A 12,252-nucleotide genomic window follows, 5' to 3' on the forward strand; every position below is an offset into this window, starting at 1 on the left:
AAGTTCAAAGCAGGGAGGGGAGAGGAAAAATAGAATGAAAGAGCAGAAAGAGTAGGTGGTATTTAGATGGCCCACATTGACCATGAGTTAGCTCCTAATTTTTGAAGCAGATGTCTTTAACAGTCAAGTTGCATGGGATTAATTCTACCTCTGTCTATGTTTAACATTTGAAGAATAAAAAGTTGGAAGTGAAAATGCTATGATCTTGAATACTCATACAATATCCATATGATAATTACTAACAGGACCAGGAATGATGTTTCACAAAAGAATGAAAGATATGCATATTAATGATTACCTAATTTCTTTCTCTAGATTATTACCTCCTAGGCAGGTCCAATGTTCATTGTTCAGCCACAATGTGGGTCCTCTTCCCATTTCACATGCAATTCTGGATGCTCAAGTTTAACTTGTCCAGAAACAATCATAAAAATAAATGGCCCACTGGGCACTGCTGATTCACACCTGTAACCTTAGCTACTCAGGAGGCTGAGATCTGAGGATTGCAATTGGAAATCAACCTGGGAGAAAAAGTCCATGATTAACTGGAGATCAGAGAACTCCAATTGATCCACCCAAAACCTGGAAGTACAGCTGTGGCTCAAGTGGTAGAGCAGTAGTAGCCTTGAGCAAAAGAAGCTCAGGGACAGTTCCCAGGACCTGAGTTCAAGCCCAGGAGCAGTGTGCACATGCACACATCCACACGTACACATACACAATGGCTCAATGGGATCCAGAAACTCTTAATTTGTTCACTTTCCTAACTGTAGAATAGGAAACTCACTTTTTCTTCCTTCATCTCACCACCTTCTCTCATGAGCCTAAGGAAGCACACATCACCTATCCACCATATCCAGACTTGAGGACAAACTCAATCTGTGGCGCTCAAACCCGGAGTGAGCAGCAGGATAAACATTTTGTGTTGGTCCTCATGGTGGAGAATTGTTTTGAATCTCATAGTACCTAAATATTTATATATGTGCAATGGGGAAAAGACTGAAGGTACAAGAGGATCCCAACTGTGCTTGTAGCTTTAATTCACTATGTTTAAAGTGATTAGAAGTTTCCATTTAAAAGCAAGCTTGTTGATTAGCTTCTTTTGTAAAATGTTGAGAAACCATGCAAGCAGGAAATAAAGGCAAACACCGAAGGTACAAATCTCATCATCAATATAAAAGTCATTTCCATGGCACTGAAAAAAGTGCTTTCTACTTTGGCTCACCAACTTTTAGAAAATTTTGGAACTTTCCTAGTTCATCTAAAATAATAATGTATAAAACTGCTCAGAAACATAAATAAATCCAAATTCACTAATATTTTTCTTCATATGAGGTGTGGAACTTTTAAGAAAGACTGTTGAGACAAACAAATAATATATATAATAATATATACATAAGTGATATAAAATATCACTTAAAGGAACTGGAGAGGGTGGGTGTGGTGGTAGATGCCAGTAACCCCAACTACTCAGGCAGAAGAATTGCAACTTTGAGGCTAGCCTGGGCAAAGATAGTAGTGAGACCCTATCCCTAAAACCAAATGAAGAGTTAGATGGCATAGTCTCAGTGGTAGAATCCCCTAGCAAATGAGAAGCCCTAGGTTTAATCCTCAGCATGAAAAGAAAAATTCCTCCCCCTTCCTGCCATCCCCAGTGGTGAAGTGACACCAAATTAAATACTGCATAGGTTACTGCAACCAATTTGCTTGTCCATAAACTCCAGTAGAGAAATACTGTGGGTACTTCCCGTCCAGATCTTCCAGGCCAGACTTAGTCACAGAATTCTTGTCTCTCTTGATGTTGGAATAACTGAAACTCTTCCCCGAGTCTCACATGGCTGCCTTAAAACTGGTCATCATGCATCTCACAAATACTGACAATACTTCACCCATCTTTTCTTAAGTGCAATCTTCTATCTGATGGCGGCAGGTAGAGAGGGCAGGCACTCAGTGTCACATACTTCCTTAAAATACACTGTAAAAGCTGATGCCGACTTGATTTATTGTGAGGCATACGGGTGGCCTTGGCAGGAAGTGACGGCCCTGCAACTCTTCCTCATGGTTCAGGAAACAGAGGGACAATATTCCTGAGGGACAAAGGGACAATGTTCCTTGGGCTGGGCACAAAGCAGGAACCCAATAAGGATCCGGTGAAATGATGACTTAAGACTTTAGGTAAGTAATGATAAGAGGCCTGAACCCAGCATATGAAAATGGGAATTTCTCACACAAATTGGGATGCCGTCATGTTACAAAAGGGTTCCTTCAGGGAATACTTTCTCAAATGCACTAGCTGCAGGACAGACACATTACATTATAGAAGCTAGTTACTTAGATCCCATTCAGGGACCACGATCAGGTCTGACCAGGAACCACATTAAGTATGTCCAAGTTAACATATAAATAACAATTTTGCTCAACCTCTTGGGTGTCTTGAAGAAAGTTCACTTGTCTCTCCAAAGGCCACATGCTCTCACCATTCCTGTACTTGAGGATGGGAGGCAGGTTAGCTTAAATTTGATTTTAGGCTGCCTTCCATCTTTAGTTTCAAAAGCAGCTCCTCAGATCTCTGTTCATATGGCACCTTCCCCCTTTGAATAAAGATGGATACAGAAAATACATGTCTACACTGCAAGCTCTAGGAAGTAGGAAGTGCTCTAAATTCCTTTTGTGCTTACCTCTTCCCATGCAGGCCAAGTTCTTAGGAATGGAAGAAAGGGTCTGTTTCCCAATGGTAATTCACATGGCATTGAAAATAGCATATACGTTGAGGCAAATCCTAACAGTTAATACAACAACAGTAAGGCCTTTTACTTACTCATATACTTAATTGTAAAGTCACTTCTGAATACTTAATAGGATCAGGGATTAAACTCTTAAAGGAGAACACACAGAGCCAAGTTCACTTCTTTGTGACCAGATATGAGAAGGTTGAAGCAAATTTTCCCAGAAGTCTATGTTGGGGGATATTTTCAGAAGTGTCTGAGATTATTTTATGTTCACTGTAAATCCAATAAGTGGCATGGGTTTATGTTACACACAGAAATGGTAAGATTGTAGTAGAATGAATAAATGCACGTGATTCTCATACACAGCCATTACCTGTCAGCATCAACATTTGCAAGTGAACAAAGCTGTTATTCAAAGGATCCCTTGGTGTTCCTGCTCTTTAGGGCTCAGGGAATATATGAATTAATTCTGGGAAACACTTCACTGTCATGGGCAAATGCTCCCACAGGTGTGTGTGCTGCTCCTGCTGGAGTCTAGTGCAAAGATCTGCTCTTCTACTTGTAGTGTGGTAAGCCTGCTATAGAAACACCATCCAGCGATTTCAATTTACAAAGTACTTTTCAAAATGTTAACTGTATTAGGGAGGGTCAATTCATTACTTACTTTTATTTGATTTGTGTGAATTTCTTGAATTAGCATGCACATTTGTGGAAATAAGATATTCCTGCAGATAACAGAATCTTTCTGTCTGGAGACTCCTATTTCTTTCTTCTTCTTCTTTGAAGTATTTAGTGTATTCTTACTTTTAATAGTGTTACATGAACCTTAACAGAGAGAATATTTTTTTCTCTTTCACAGAACATATTTGCTGTGGCTGGATATGTTTGAGTGGGACCCCCAAAAGTACATGTGCTGGAAGCCTGGTCACAGGGGCAGTATTGAGGGGTGGTGGAAGCATCTAGGAGGAGGTGATTAGGTCACTGGGTACCACCCTTCAAGCAATTAATGTACCTCTCACAGGACCTGGGTTAGTCCCCTTGCAAGAGGGTTGTTTGTTACTAACAAAATACACAAAAGCTAAACTCCTGAGTCTCTCTAACTTCTTGTCTCACCACGTGATCTATTCTGCCTACTCTTGCACTGTGACGCCACACACCATGAGGCCCTTACCAGAAACTGAACATAGGGGGTCATCCTATATTGAACTTTCAGCCTCTGAAGAAGTCTCTTCTCTTTATGAAGTATCCAGTGTTGGTATTTTGTTACAGCAACAGAAAACAGACTAATATAAGACTAATGTACCACTTTTTATTTTTTTATCACAAGCAAATTATACCTGCACTGAAAAGGTACAGCAGCATTAAAGACACATGCCACCAACAAAGCAACAAGAGATGGATTGCTAACCTTTCAGAATCACCTGGCTAGTTCTTTCAGTGCACCCACATCCAAGCCTTACCCCACACATCTAGAATGAACTCTTAAGGGTCCTACAAGGCCAAAGTGCATTCCAGAAAAGTTCTGCCTCACTGTGATGTGCACTTCTGCTAGGAGCCATAGGGCTACCATACAGGACAGCTCACTCACAAGCAGAGGTCTTCCCTGACAGCAAGGCCTGACGGCCTTGGGTGAGTCACTTCCCTTCTCCACACCTTCTGGCTTCTCTCTGAACATCCCTCCTTTCTCTGATCCTCAAGACTACTTAGCCAACTGGGGTAAGATTTTAACATTTACATATTATCTTAATAATAAGGGAGGGGGCTGAAAATATCACTGAGGTAAACTACAGGTGCTACAAACAGCTGTAGCTGGTGTCAATAGAATTATGCAGAGATGTGCGTGCATGCATGTGTGTGTGTGTGTGTGTGTGTGTGTGTGTGTGTGTGTATCTGTGTTGGAGAAGGGTGAGCACTTAACTACTCAGAGGCTCCAACAAACTTACAGCTGGGGACCAGCTTCCTTGGGGAGAGCAGGAGAGCAGGAGAGGGCAGTATTCCTCACCAGGGTTATTTCTAAGGCAGATAAGCCCTCAGGAGAGAAGACAGTGTGGGTGTTTAGAGAAAACCAAAACAGAATGCTATACCCACAGCTCTCTTTCAGCCAGTGCTTAGGAAAGGGTACCATAAAAATTCAAATTTTTGGTTCAGTTACCACAAGCAAGGACACCTCAGCTGCTCATTTCCGAAGCACAGACACACAAAACTGGCAACACAGAGAAAAAAATACAAGAAATGGCACTTTTGTGACACCTCCTGATTCTAGAACAACTACACTTTTTGCTACTGACATGGCTAACCCCTGACTTACAGCTCTTGTTTGGGCACTTCTTTACCTTTGGCTTTGTCTCCTAGATAAACATTTTCTCATATCTGAGTCTTAACACAGCTGTCCTTGAAGAGTTGCCTCAGTTCTCATTTTTCCTTTCTGTCTTCTCTCCTTCTACCCACTCCCACAGCCTTACATCAGTCTTACATCAGTCTCTGGCCCAGCTCCTGTCTGTGAGAACTATCCCATTATGTAGAGAGTTCTCCACCTTTTTTGAAGTTAGATCTTTTCTCTCTCAAACCATGTGTGGGTGTGCATCATGTGCATGTGTGCACACGTGTGCTGATCTTGGTGTTAACTGGAGATAAGAGTCTCACAGACATTACTGCCCCAGCTGGCTTTGAACTGTGATCCTCAAATTTCAGCCTCTTGAGTAGCTAGGACTATAACAGGAGTGAGCTACTAGCACTTGGCTTTCAATGTCACTTTCCTTGTGGCCTAGGAGCATTCTTAATATGGCCAGAAGCTACCCTTCCAAATCTCTCTTTTTTACTTTGGGGATCCTCTGCGAGATGTTGTGGTCTGGATTTTTTTCTGTGGTGAAGTGTTCAGTCACCCACAGTAAATGGGCCCCACCACCCAGAAAGAAAAGGCAAAGACCAATTGCTCTACCTGTCGCTCCGGAAGTTTCCCTGAAATTTTCCTTTATGACTTGTTGGTGTTTTTGCTTCTGTGTTTTGTTTTGTTTTGTTTTTAATTTAGAAAGCCCTTCCTCCCCTGGAATTCTACCCTGTTTTGAGAGGCTTCTTCTCTCATCTAGTCTCTGCTCATCTTCCACCTAAAATCTTCTCCTCTCTCTCCCTTCCACAACTATTCATCACATAGGGGGCTGCTATAATGCCTTGGAAGGCACTGAGGATTTACAAATAGACAGTCCCTAACTGCTGCCCACGAGGAGTTTTCTATTCAGTGGGGACAGAAGAGAGGCATCTACCATTTTAATTTAAAAGAAAAGAAAAAAGGATGCATTAGGAGAGACAGGTAAGTCCAAGGTAAATTTGGAAGGAAGGACAGATTCCTTCCAGTGGGACCATATCTGGCAAGCTGCGTGGAAGAGGTGTCACTGCCCTACAGGATCTGGAGTTGGTAGGGGCAAAAGTCAGCACTGTGAAGGCCCAACACCTGTAGTGGGGAAGGCAGGGACACCTTCAAGAAGATGAGCTGGAATGGTAGGCAGGGCATGACAGCTCTCTGCAGCTAAGAATGATTACTGGTGCTACTTTTTCTTTATGCACTGCTTGCTTCAACTTTTGATGCCCTTTTACTTCTATTATCACACCTCACAAGCCACCCTGTAACTAAATTACTTTGTCAAACTGGTATGAGAGAAAACACAAGCAAAAAGAGACTTGATGGTTGCCCAAGCTCTCTGAATTGACGACCCCTGAGCAGATCTGTCTCTTTCTGCTCTGCCTTGGGATTTCCAGGGAAGTAACTTTCAGGGGGGCAGTAAAGCTCTGCAGAGGTGATCTGGGGATAGTAACTGCCCTGCTGGCATTTGTGGACACTTGCATTTGAGCTTGAGGTGGGTCACTCTGTTTGGTTGGAGCCTGGGTTGGTTGGCCAAGGGTAATACTCGGGAAGCTGAACCTTGGAGGATACGTGCAGCTGGCGTGGCTTACCCCAGGGAGGGAGGAAAGGCGTGGGAAAGGAAAAGCAAAACTTAGCATGATTTGTAACTGCAGAGATCCAAAGCTACACGCTGCACAGCTCCACTTCACGTGTGCTGCACAGGCTACTGACTGCGCCTGGAATCTGTCTACCACCAGCCCTGAGCTTCTGTCTCACCATAAGGCCTTCAGCCACTCAGGCTTCAGCCCCTTTTACTGCCATCACTATTTAGTCTAGCCCTATTTTTGGAGCCAGCTCAGCATGTCTAAAAAAATAAATAACAAAAGAAATATGTTGCAAAATTGAAACTACATGTATATGAACAGCACAAGAAGTTAACTCTTTTCCTTCTAATTTCTCTGTAAAGGGTAACTATTATCCATTGTCTTTTTCTTTCCTGCCACACCTTCTACTGACCTTTAGAAACATACACACACATCACCCACATGGACATGGTGTTTTAAACAAATGAGATATTTACATATAGTTCTGCAAACTGCAATTTTCACAGAATAAACATATCTACAACTAGCCTTGCCCATATGGACGCCTAGGATATTTTCCTAATTTTAATTTCTCATTTTGAGGCTTAAAAAAATATATGGGGAGGGCTGGGGATATGGCCTAGTGGCAAGAGTGCCTGCCTCATATACATGAGGCCCTGGGTTCGATTCCCCAGCACCACATATACAGAAAATGGCCAGAAGTGGCGCTGTGGCTCAAGTGGCAGAGTGCTAGCCTTGAGCAAAAAGAAGCCAGGGACAGTGCTCAGGCCCAGAGTCCAAGCCCCAGGACTGGCCAAAAAAAAAAGAAAAAGAAAAAAAAGAAAAAAAATATATGGGGAAAGGAAAAAGGACAATATAACAGATATCAATGGTCAAACTTGAAAATCAGTCAATTTCTAGAATCAATTTTCTCACAGGATTTCCGAGGTCATCGTAGAAGTCAATGCAGAACCAGCTTCAGAACATGAAGGGAAGCAGCAGGGTAAAACCCAGCTGCGAGGGACCCAGCCACAAGGTATTTGTCTGGCTCAGAGATCACTGTCCACAGCTGAGCCTGGGGAACTCATGCCCATTCCCCTTGGAAGAGCTGTACAAGGCAGTTGCAGGTATGTGGGGCAGGAGGAAGACCAGTGGAAGGGCAATGCTTTGAACATTTCCCCTTCTGGAAGTGGACAAGCCAATGACTTCAACTCAAATACAGGGCACTTATAGTTCCTTTCTTACCAGCAAGTTCTCTGCAGATTCTGTGGGACCACCCACATTGTGTGGCTAACCCTGATAGCTAGCCCCTGTCCCAGGAAGACTGTATGCAAATACTGACTCAAGGGTTGAGACCTACTGCTAAGATCTGAGCCTAGGCCCTGGCTGCTATCTGGGGGAACCAGATGGGGAGGGGCAGACAGTGCAGCTGGGGAGAGCACCAGGGGGAAGAGGGTGGTGACACGTTTCCTCTGCAATGTTTTCTCAAGATCCATGAAACAGCACTTTGGCTGTGGCTAGAGCTCACAGGTAGCAGATATTTTGATTCCTTCTGTTGCATTTAGAATATTATGAGTAACTTTCTATGGGCACAACAGTCTCCTAGATCCCTGATCCCTTCTAGCACTGACTCAATCCTCACAATCGCCCAATTGTACCAACAAGAAAAGCAAGACACAGGAAACACCATTTAGGGAGCAGCAGACCTGAGATTTGAACCCAGGTACCTCTCTGGCTCCAAAGTCCAGGAACCTAACCATCATTACATTGCTTCCTTACATTAGTGCAGTGCTTCCCAAAGTGTGTTACAATGAACAGGTTTACATGGAACTAGGATTGCACATCATGTACATTTTGGAAACCCCTAGTTCAAAAGAAAGATAAGAAGGCTCCTTTCATGCCCAGCATCTCACACTAAGATACATGTCTGCAAGAGGCATATGGTTTGCAGCATTTCCCCAAATTATTTAACATGGAAATGTTTTCCTTGCAACTCTTTATGAGTTAGCACTGTGCTGAGCACATGAAATAAATGCTCGCAAAGAGAGATGTGGAGTACAGAGCTCCAGATCTGGTTCTTGCATTTAGCTATGATGTTTTCAGAACTGAAGAATGGAGCCTGTCTCCTCACCTGAGACAATCAGAGAATGACCATAGTCCCTCCATCTCATGGAGCATGAAATGCATACATAAAGTTCTGAAAATGTGCCCCCTTCTGAGCACTGGATACATAGGAACTCAGCATAATAAAGAACACCAAATAACTTAAGAACAAAGAAATTATGAGACAATTTAAAAGGCAGTCAATCACTGCAAATACTATAACTCTTGAGTGATAATTACTGTCAGAACACAACTCTTACACAGAAAAAAATTCTATGGCACCACAGAATGCATGACCATCCTAAGGAAAGAGATGCAAGGGGAAATATTTAAAATTAAGGAGGAAAGTGCAGACAGAGTTTCTTTGGCAAAAGAGGTTCTTCTGACAGCGTACCGGATGCAGACAACTTGGGGGGAGTGCAGGCTTCCTTTACCAGGGAGAGTGAGCCACCCACCACGCTGAGGGAGGGGGAGGGCAGGCTAGCTTTGGGGGGTAAATTCTCATCACTGAACTGAAAATGGCTTGGCATCACCAGGACGCCTTCCTCTTCCCGTCTGGTGAAGTGACTCATGCAGCTGCTGTTTCCCTCATAGCCACTGCGGGAGAAGAGTTGGAGGACTTTGTTCACGGAGCTCAGACTCTACAAAAGGGCCCCTCCCAGGCGGACACCACACTCCTGCCCTCCCCCTCCTTCCAGTCATGCCTGCCAAACATGTAGGAACTGAGAAATAAGGCCACAAGCAAACCCTCCAAGTCAAAGTCAATATGGAAGCCATGGCATAACCTGGCACTCAGGACCAAGACACCTGAAGAAATGCATTCTCAGTGGACCAAAGCAGCTCCACACAGGACTTCAATCTGCTTCCTCTTGTGCAACTATGTAAATGAAGCCTGGGCTCGGCCCTAGGCCTAGCTGGGCCTGTGGCATACCAGCATGTTATGCTGTGTGTGTTTGTGTTTGTGTGTGTGCGTGTGCATGCCTCTGAATGGTGCACACTCTCATGGCCCGCAGGCTCACTTGTGATACCAGTCCAGGAGCAGTGGCCCCTCACGGGGCAGTGTCTCTGCCAGGAAACCCATCCATGTGGTAGGAACAGATAATTCCCTGGCAAGCACAGCCTGGGGAAGCTGGAGCCAGAAACCTCGGGGGACAGGGAATGAGTTGGAGGATGATTAAAACCTAGGGGACTGGGCTCCAGGCTGAACTTTGAATGGCTTTCCTGGGTCACTTGTAATCAGCCTCAATTTCCTCATGTAGAAGATAGAGGACTTTGTCCATTTCTCAGGGCCTCCAAGTCAATGACTGTGAGGAATACCTGTTCAGGTACCAGAGCTGTAGAAACAAAACTTGGACCAAGAACTATGGCCAGTAAGTCCCCTATTCTGTTTTGTATTGCTCTTTAAAATGATGTTTATAACTAGAATCAGTTCTATTTTTGTCAGTCATGGGACTTGAACTCAGGGCTAGGAACTGTACCTGGGTTCTTTTTGCTCAAGGCTAGTGCTCTACCACTTTGAGCCACAGAGCTACTTCAAGTTTTCTGGTGGTTAATTGGAGACGAGTCTCACAGACTTTCCTGCCCAGGCTGGCTTTGAACCATGATCCTCAGATCTCAGCTTCCCGAGCAACAAGGATTAGAGGCATGAGCCACCACTACCTGGAAAGTCTTAATTTTCACCATGAACATTACACAGTTGGTAAACTGTCTCCTGCAATTTAAAATCCTTACTTTCACCAACTTAAAAAAAAAAAAAACGTATTCTTTTGCCTTACCAAGTAGAATAGGCTTAGGGAACTGCAAGTGGGGTTTTGAAATTAGCTAAAATCAAGTCATGTTCTAATTCTCATAATAAGGAGCAAAATAATTCCATGGTCATATATAAGTGGCTTCTTTTTTTTTTTTTTAAAGCAATACAACATTTACTGGTTGAAGAAAGTTGGTGCCAACAGATAAAAGTGGTACAAGGATGGTACAAAGAACTTTGAGCCCTGGTTCAAGAGGCTTAGGGTCTTTCCAGGCCCAGTTGTTAGTTAATTGTTTATTTGGGTCACTTATCTGTCCTCCTCTTCCCTTTCTGCATCAGTAAACAAAAGCTTGGACTGTTAGAGTTTCTCACTCATTTAAACATGAAGATGCTTTTAATGTGCAAACACTTGCTAGATTCTCTTTTTCCAAAGACACCTGTTCTTTTGGAGCCTATTGGTTACAACAATACATAATTACAAAAACTACTAGAAATATTCTCTCTCTCTCTGCCTGTCAGTTGTAGGGCCTGAATTCTGGGCTCTATCTTTGAGCTCTTTTGCTCAAGGCTAGTGCTCTACCATTTTGAGCCACAACACCACTTCTGGTTTTCTTGTGGTTAGTTGGAGAGAAGAATTTCATGGGACTTTTCCTGTCCAGGCTGGCTTTGAACCACTATCTTTAGATCTCAGTCTCCTGAGTAGCTAGGATTACAGTTGTAAGCCACTGGTACCCAGCTTCTTTTTGTTTTTAATTACAAACCATCTTCATATATTTGAACAAGAGTAATGCCTTTATTTGGGGAATTTTTCAGTTTATTGTGAGTGTACGACTTCCATAAATATGCAAAACCCCCCAAAACATCCAGTATCCTTACCATTCTTTACTCTCTCTCTCTCTTTTTTTGTTTTTGAGACAGTATATTGTATGTAGCCCCTGTTGGCCTTGAACTTGCAATTCTTCTGCTTCCACTTCCTGGCTGTTTTCAGTGTGGAGCTCTGATTTTTTTTTTTTAAATCATAAGCCATTTTCTTTTCCTAAGAAATGACATACTAGGTTTTTAGCTTTTGAATTGTTAGTGATTTTTTTTGTATTAAACCACACTCACTATGCAAGCATATCCACAGATTAGTTTATTCATTTTATATTCACATGCATGTGCAGGCCCATACACACACATACACATACACACACATCATGCTTGGTATACACAAGTCAAGTAGACATGTTTACTGCCCTCCTAGAGCTTTGATCTACAGTTGACCAGGGGTTTCAGCTAGATTTTAATTCCCCCTAAGACATCTGCCATCGTCAAGTGAAGCAGTAGTGATACAGCATGGGGGTGGGCCAACATCACACAGAGGATGTAGTGTTAAGAGTGCTCTATGGTCGGGCTGGGGATATAGCCTAGTGGCAAGAGTGCCCGCCTCGGATACGCGAGGCCCTAGGTTCGATTCCCCAGCACCACATATGCAGAAAACGGCCAGAAGCGGCGCTGTGGCTCAAGTGGCAGAGTGCTAGCCTTGAGCGGGAAGAAGCCAGGGACAGTGCTCAGGCCCTGAGTCCAAGGCCCAGGACTGGCCAAAAAAAAAAAAAAAAGAGTGCTCTATGGGATTTCACAGGGTAAAGGTGTTCTACCTGGGGATAGTAGAAGGTTTTTAGGAAGTGTTCAAGATTAACATATTCAAAGGAAAAACTTACTTCAAAGTTTTCTGTTATATTCGAGTATTACTCCTAATGATGTTCTCACAAGTAA

At 43.2% G+C, this 12,252-nt stretch overlaps 1 protein-coding gene across 3 annotated transcripts in view; it reads right to left on the reverse strand.

Moving 5' to 3' along the window:
- The window catches only part of Gng12 (G protein subunit gamma 12), a 128,890-nt gene that overhangs the window by 20,264 nt on the left and 96,374 nt on the right, over positions 1–12,252 (reverse strand). The window contains exons 1-3 of one of the 3 annotated variants that reach the window (XM_048351555.1): positions 10,668–10,672; positions 5,200–5,205; positions 4,064–4,068 (exon numbers count right to left, since the gene is read on the reverse strand). The exons of the other annotated variants lie outside the window; for them this stretch is intronic. The gene's annotated coding sequence lies outside the window, so the exon portion shown is untranslated. Of the gene's footprint in view, positions 1–4,063; positions 4,069–5,199; positions 5,206–10,667; positions 10,673–12,252 lie in introns of those variants that run through there. 3 annotated transcript variants of the gene reach the window in all.

This window comes from Perognathus longimembris, chromosome 7, assembly GCF_023159225.1.
Source record: "Perognathus longimembris pacificus isolate PPM17 chromosome 7, ASM2315922v1, whole genome shotgun sequence".
Classification (NCBI taxonomy): Eukaryota; Metazoa; Chordata; class Mammalia; order Rodentia; family Heteromyidae; genus Perognathus; species Perognathus longimembris.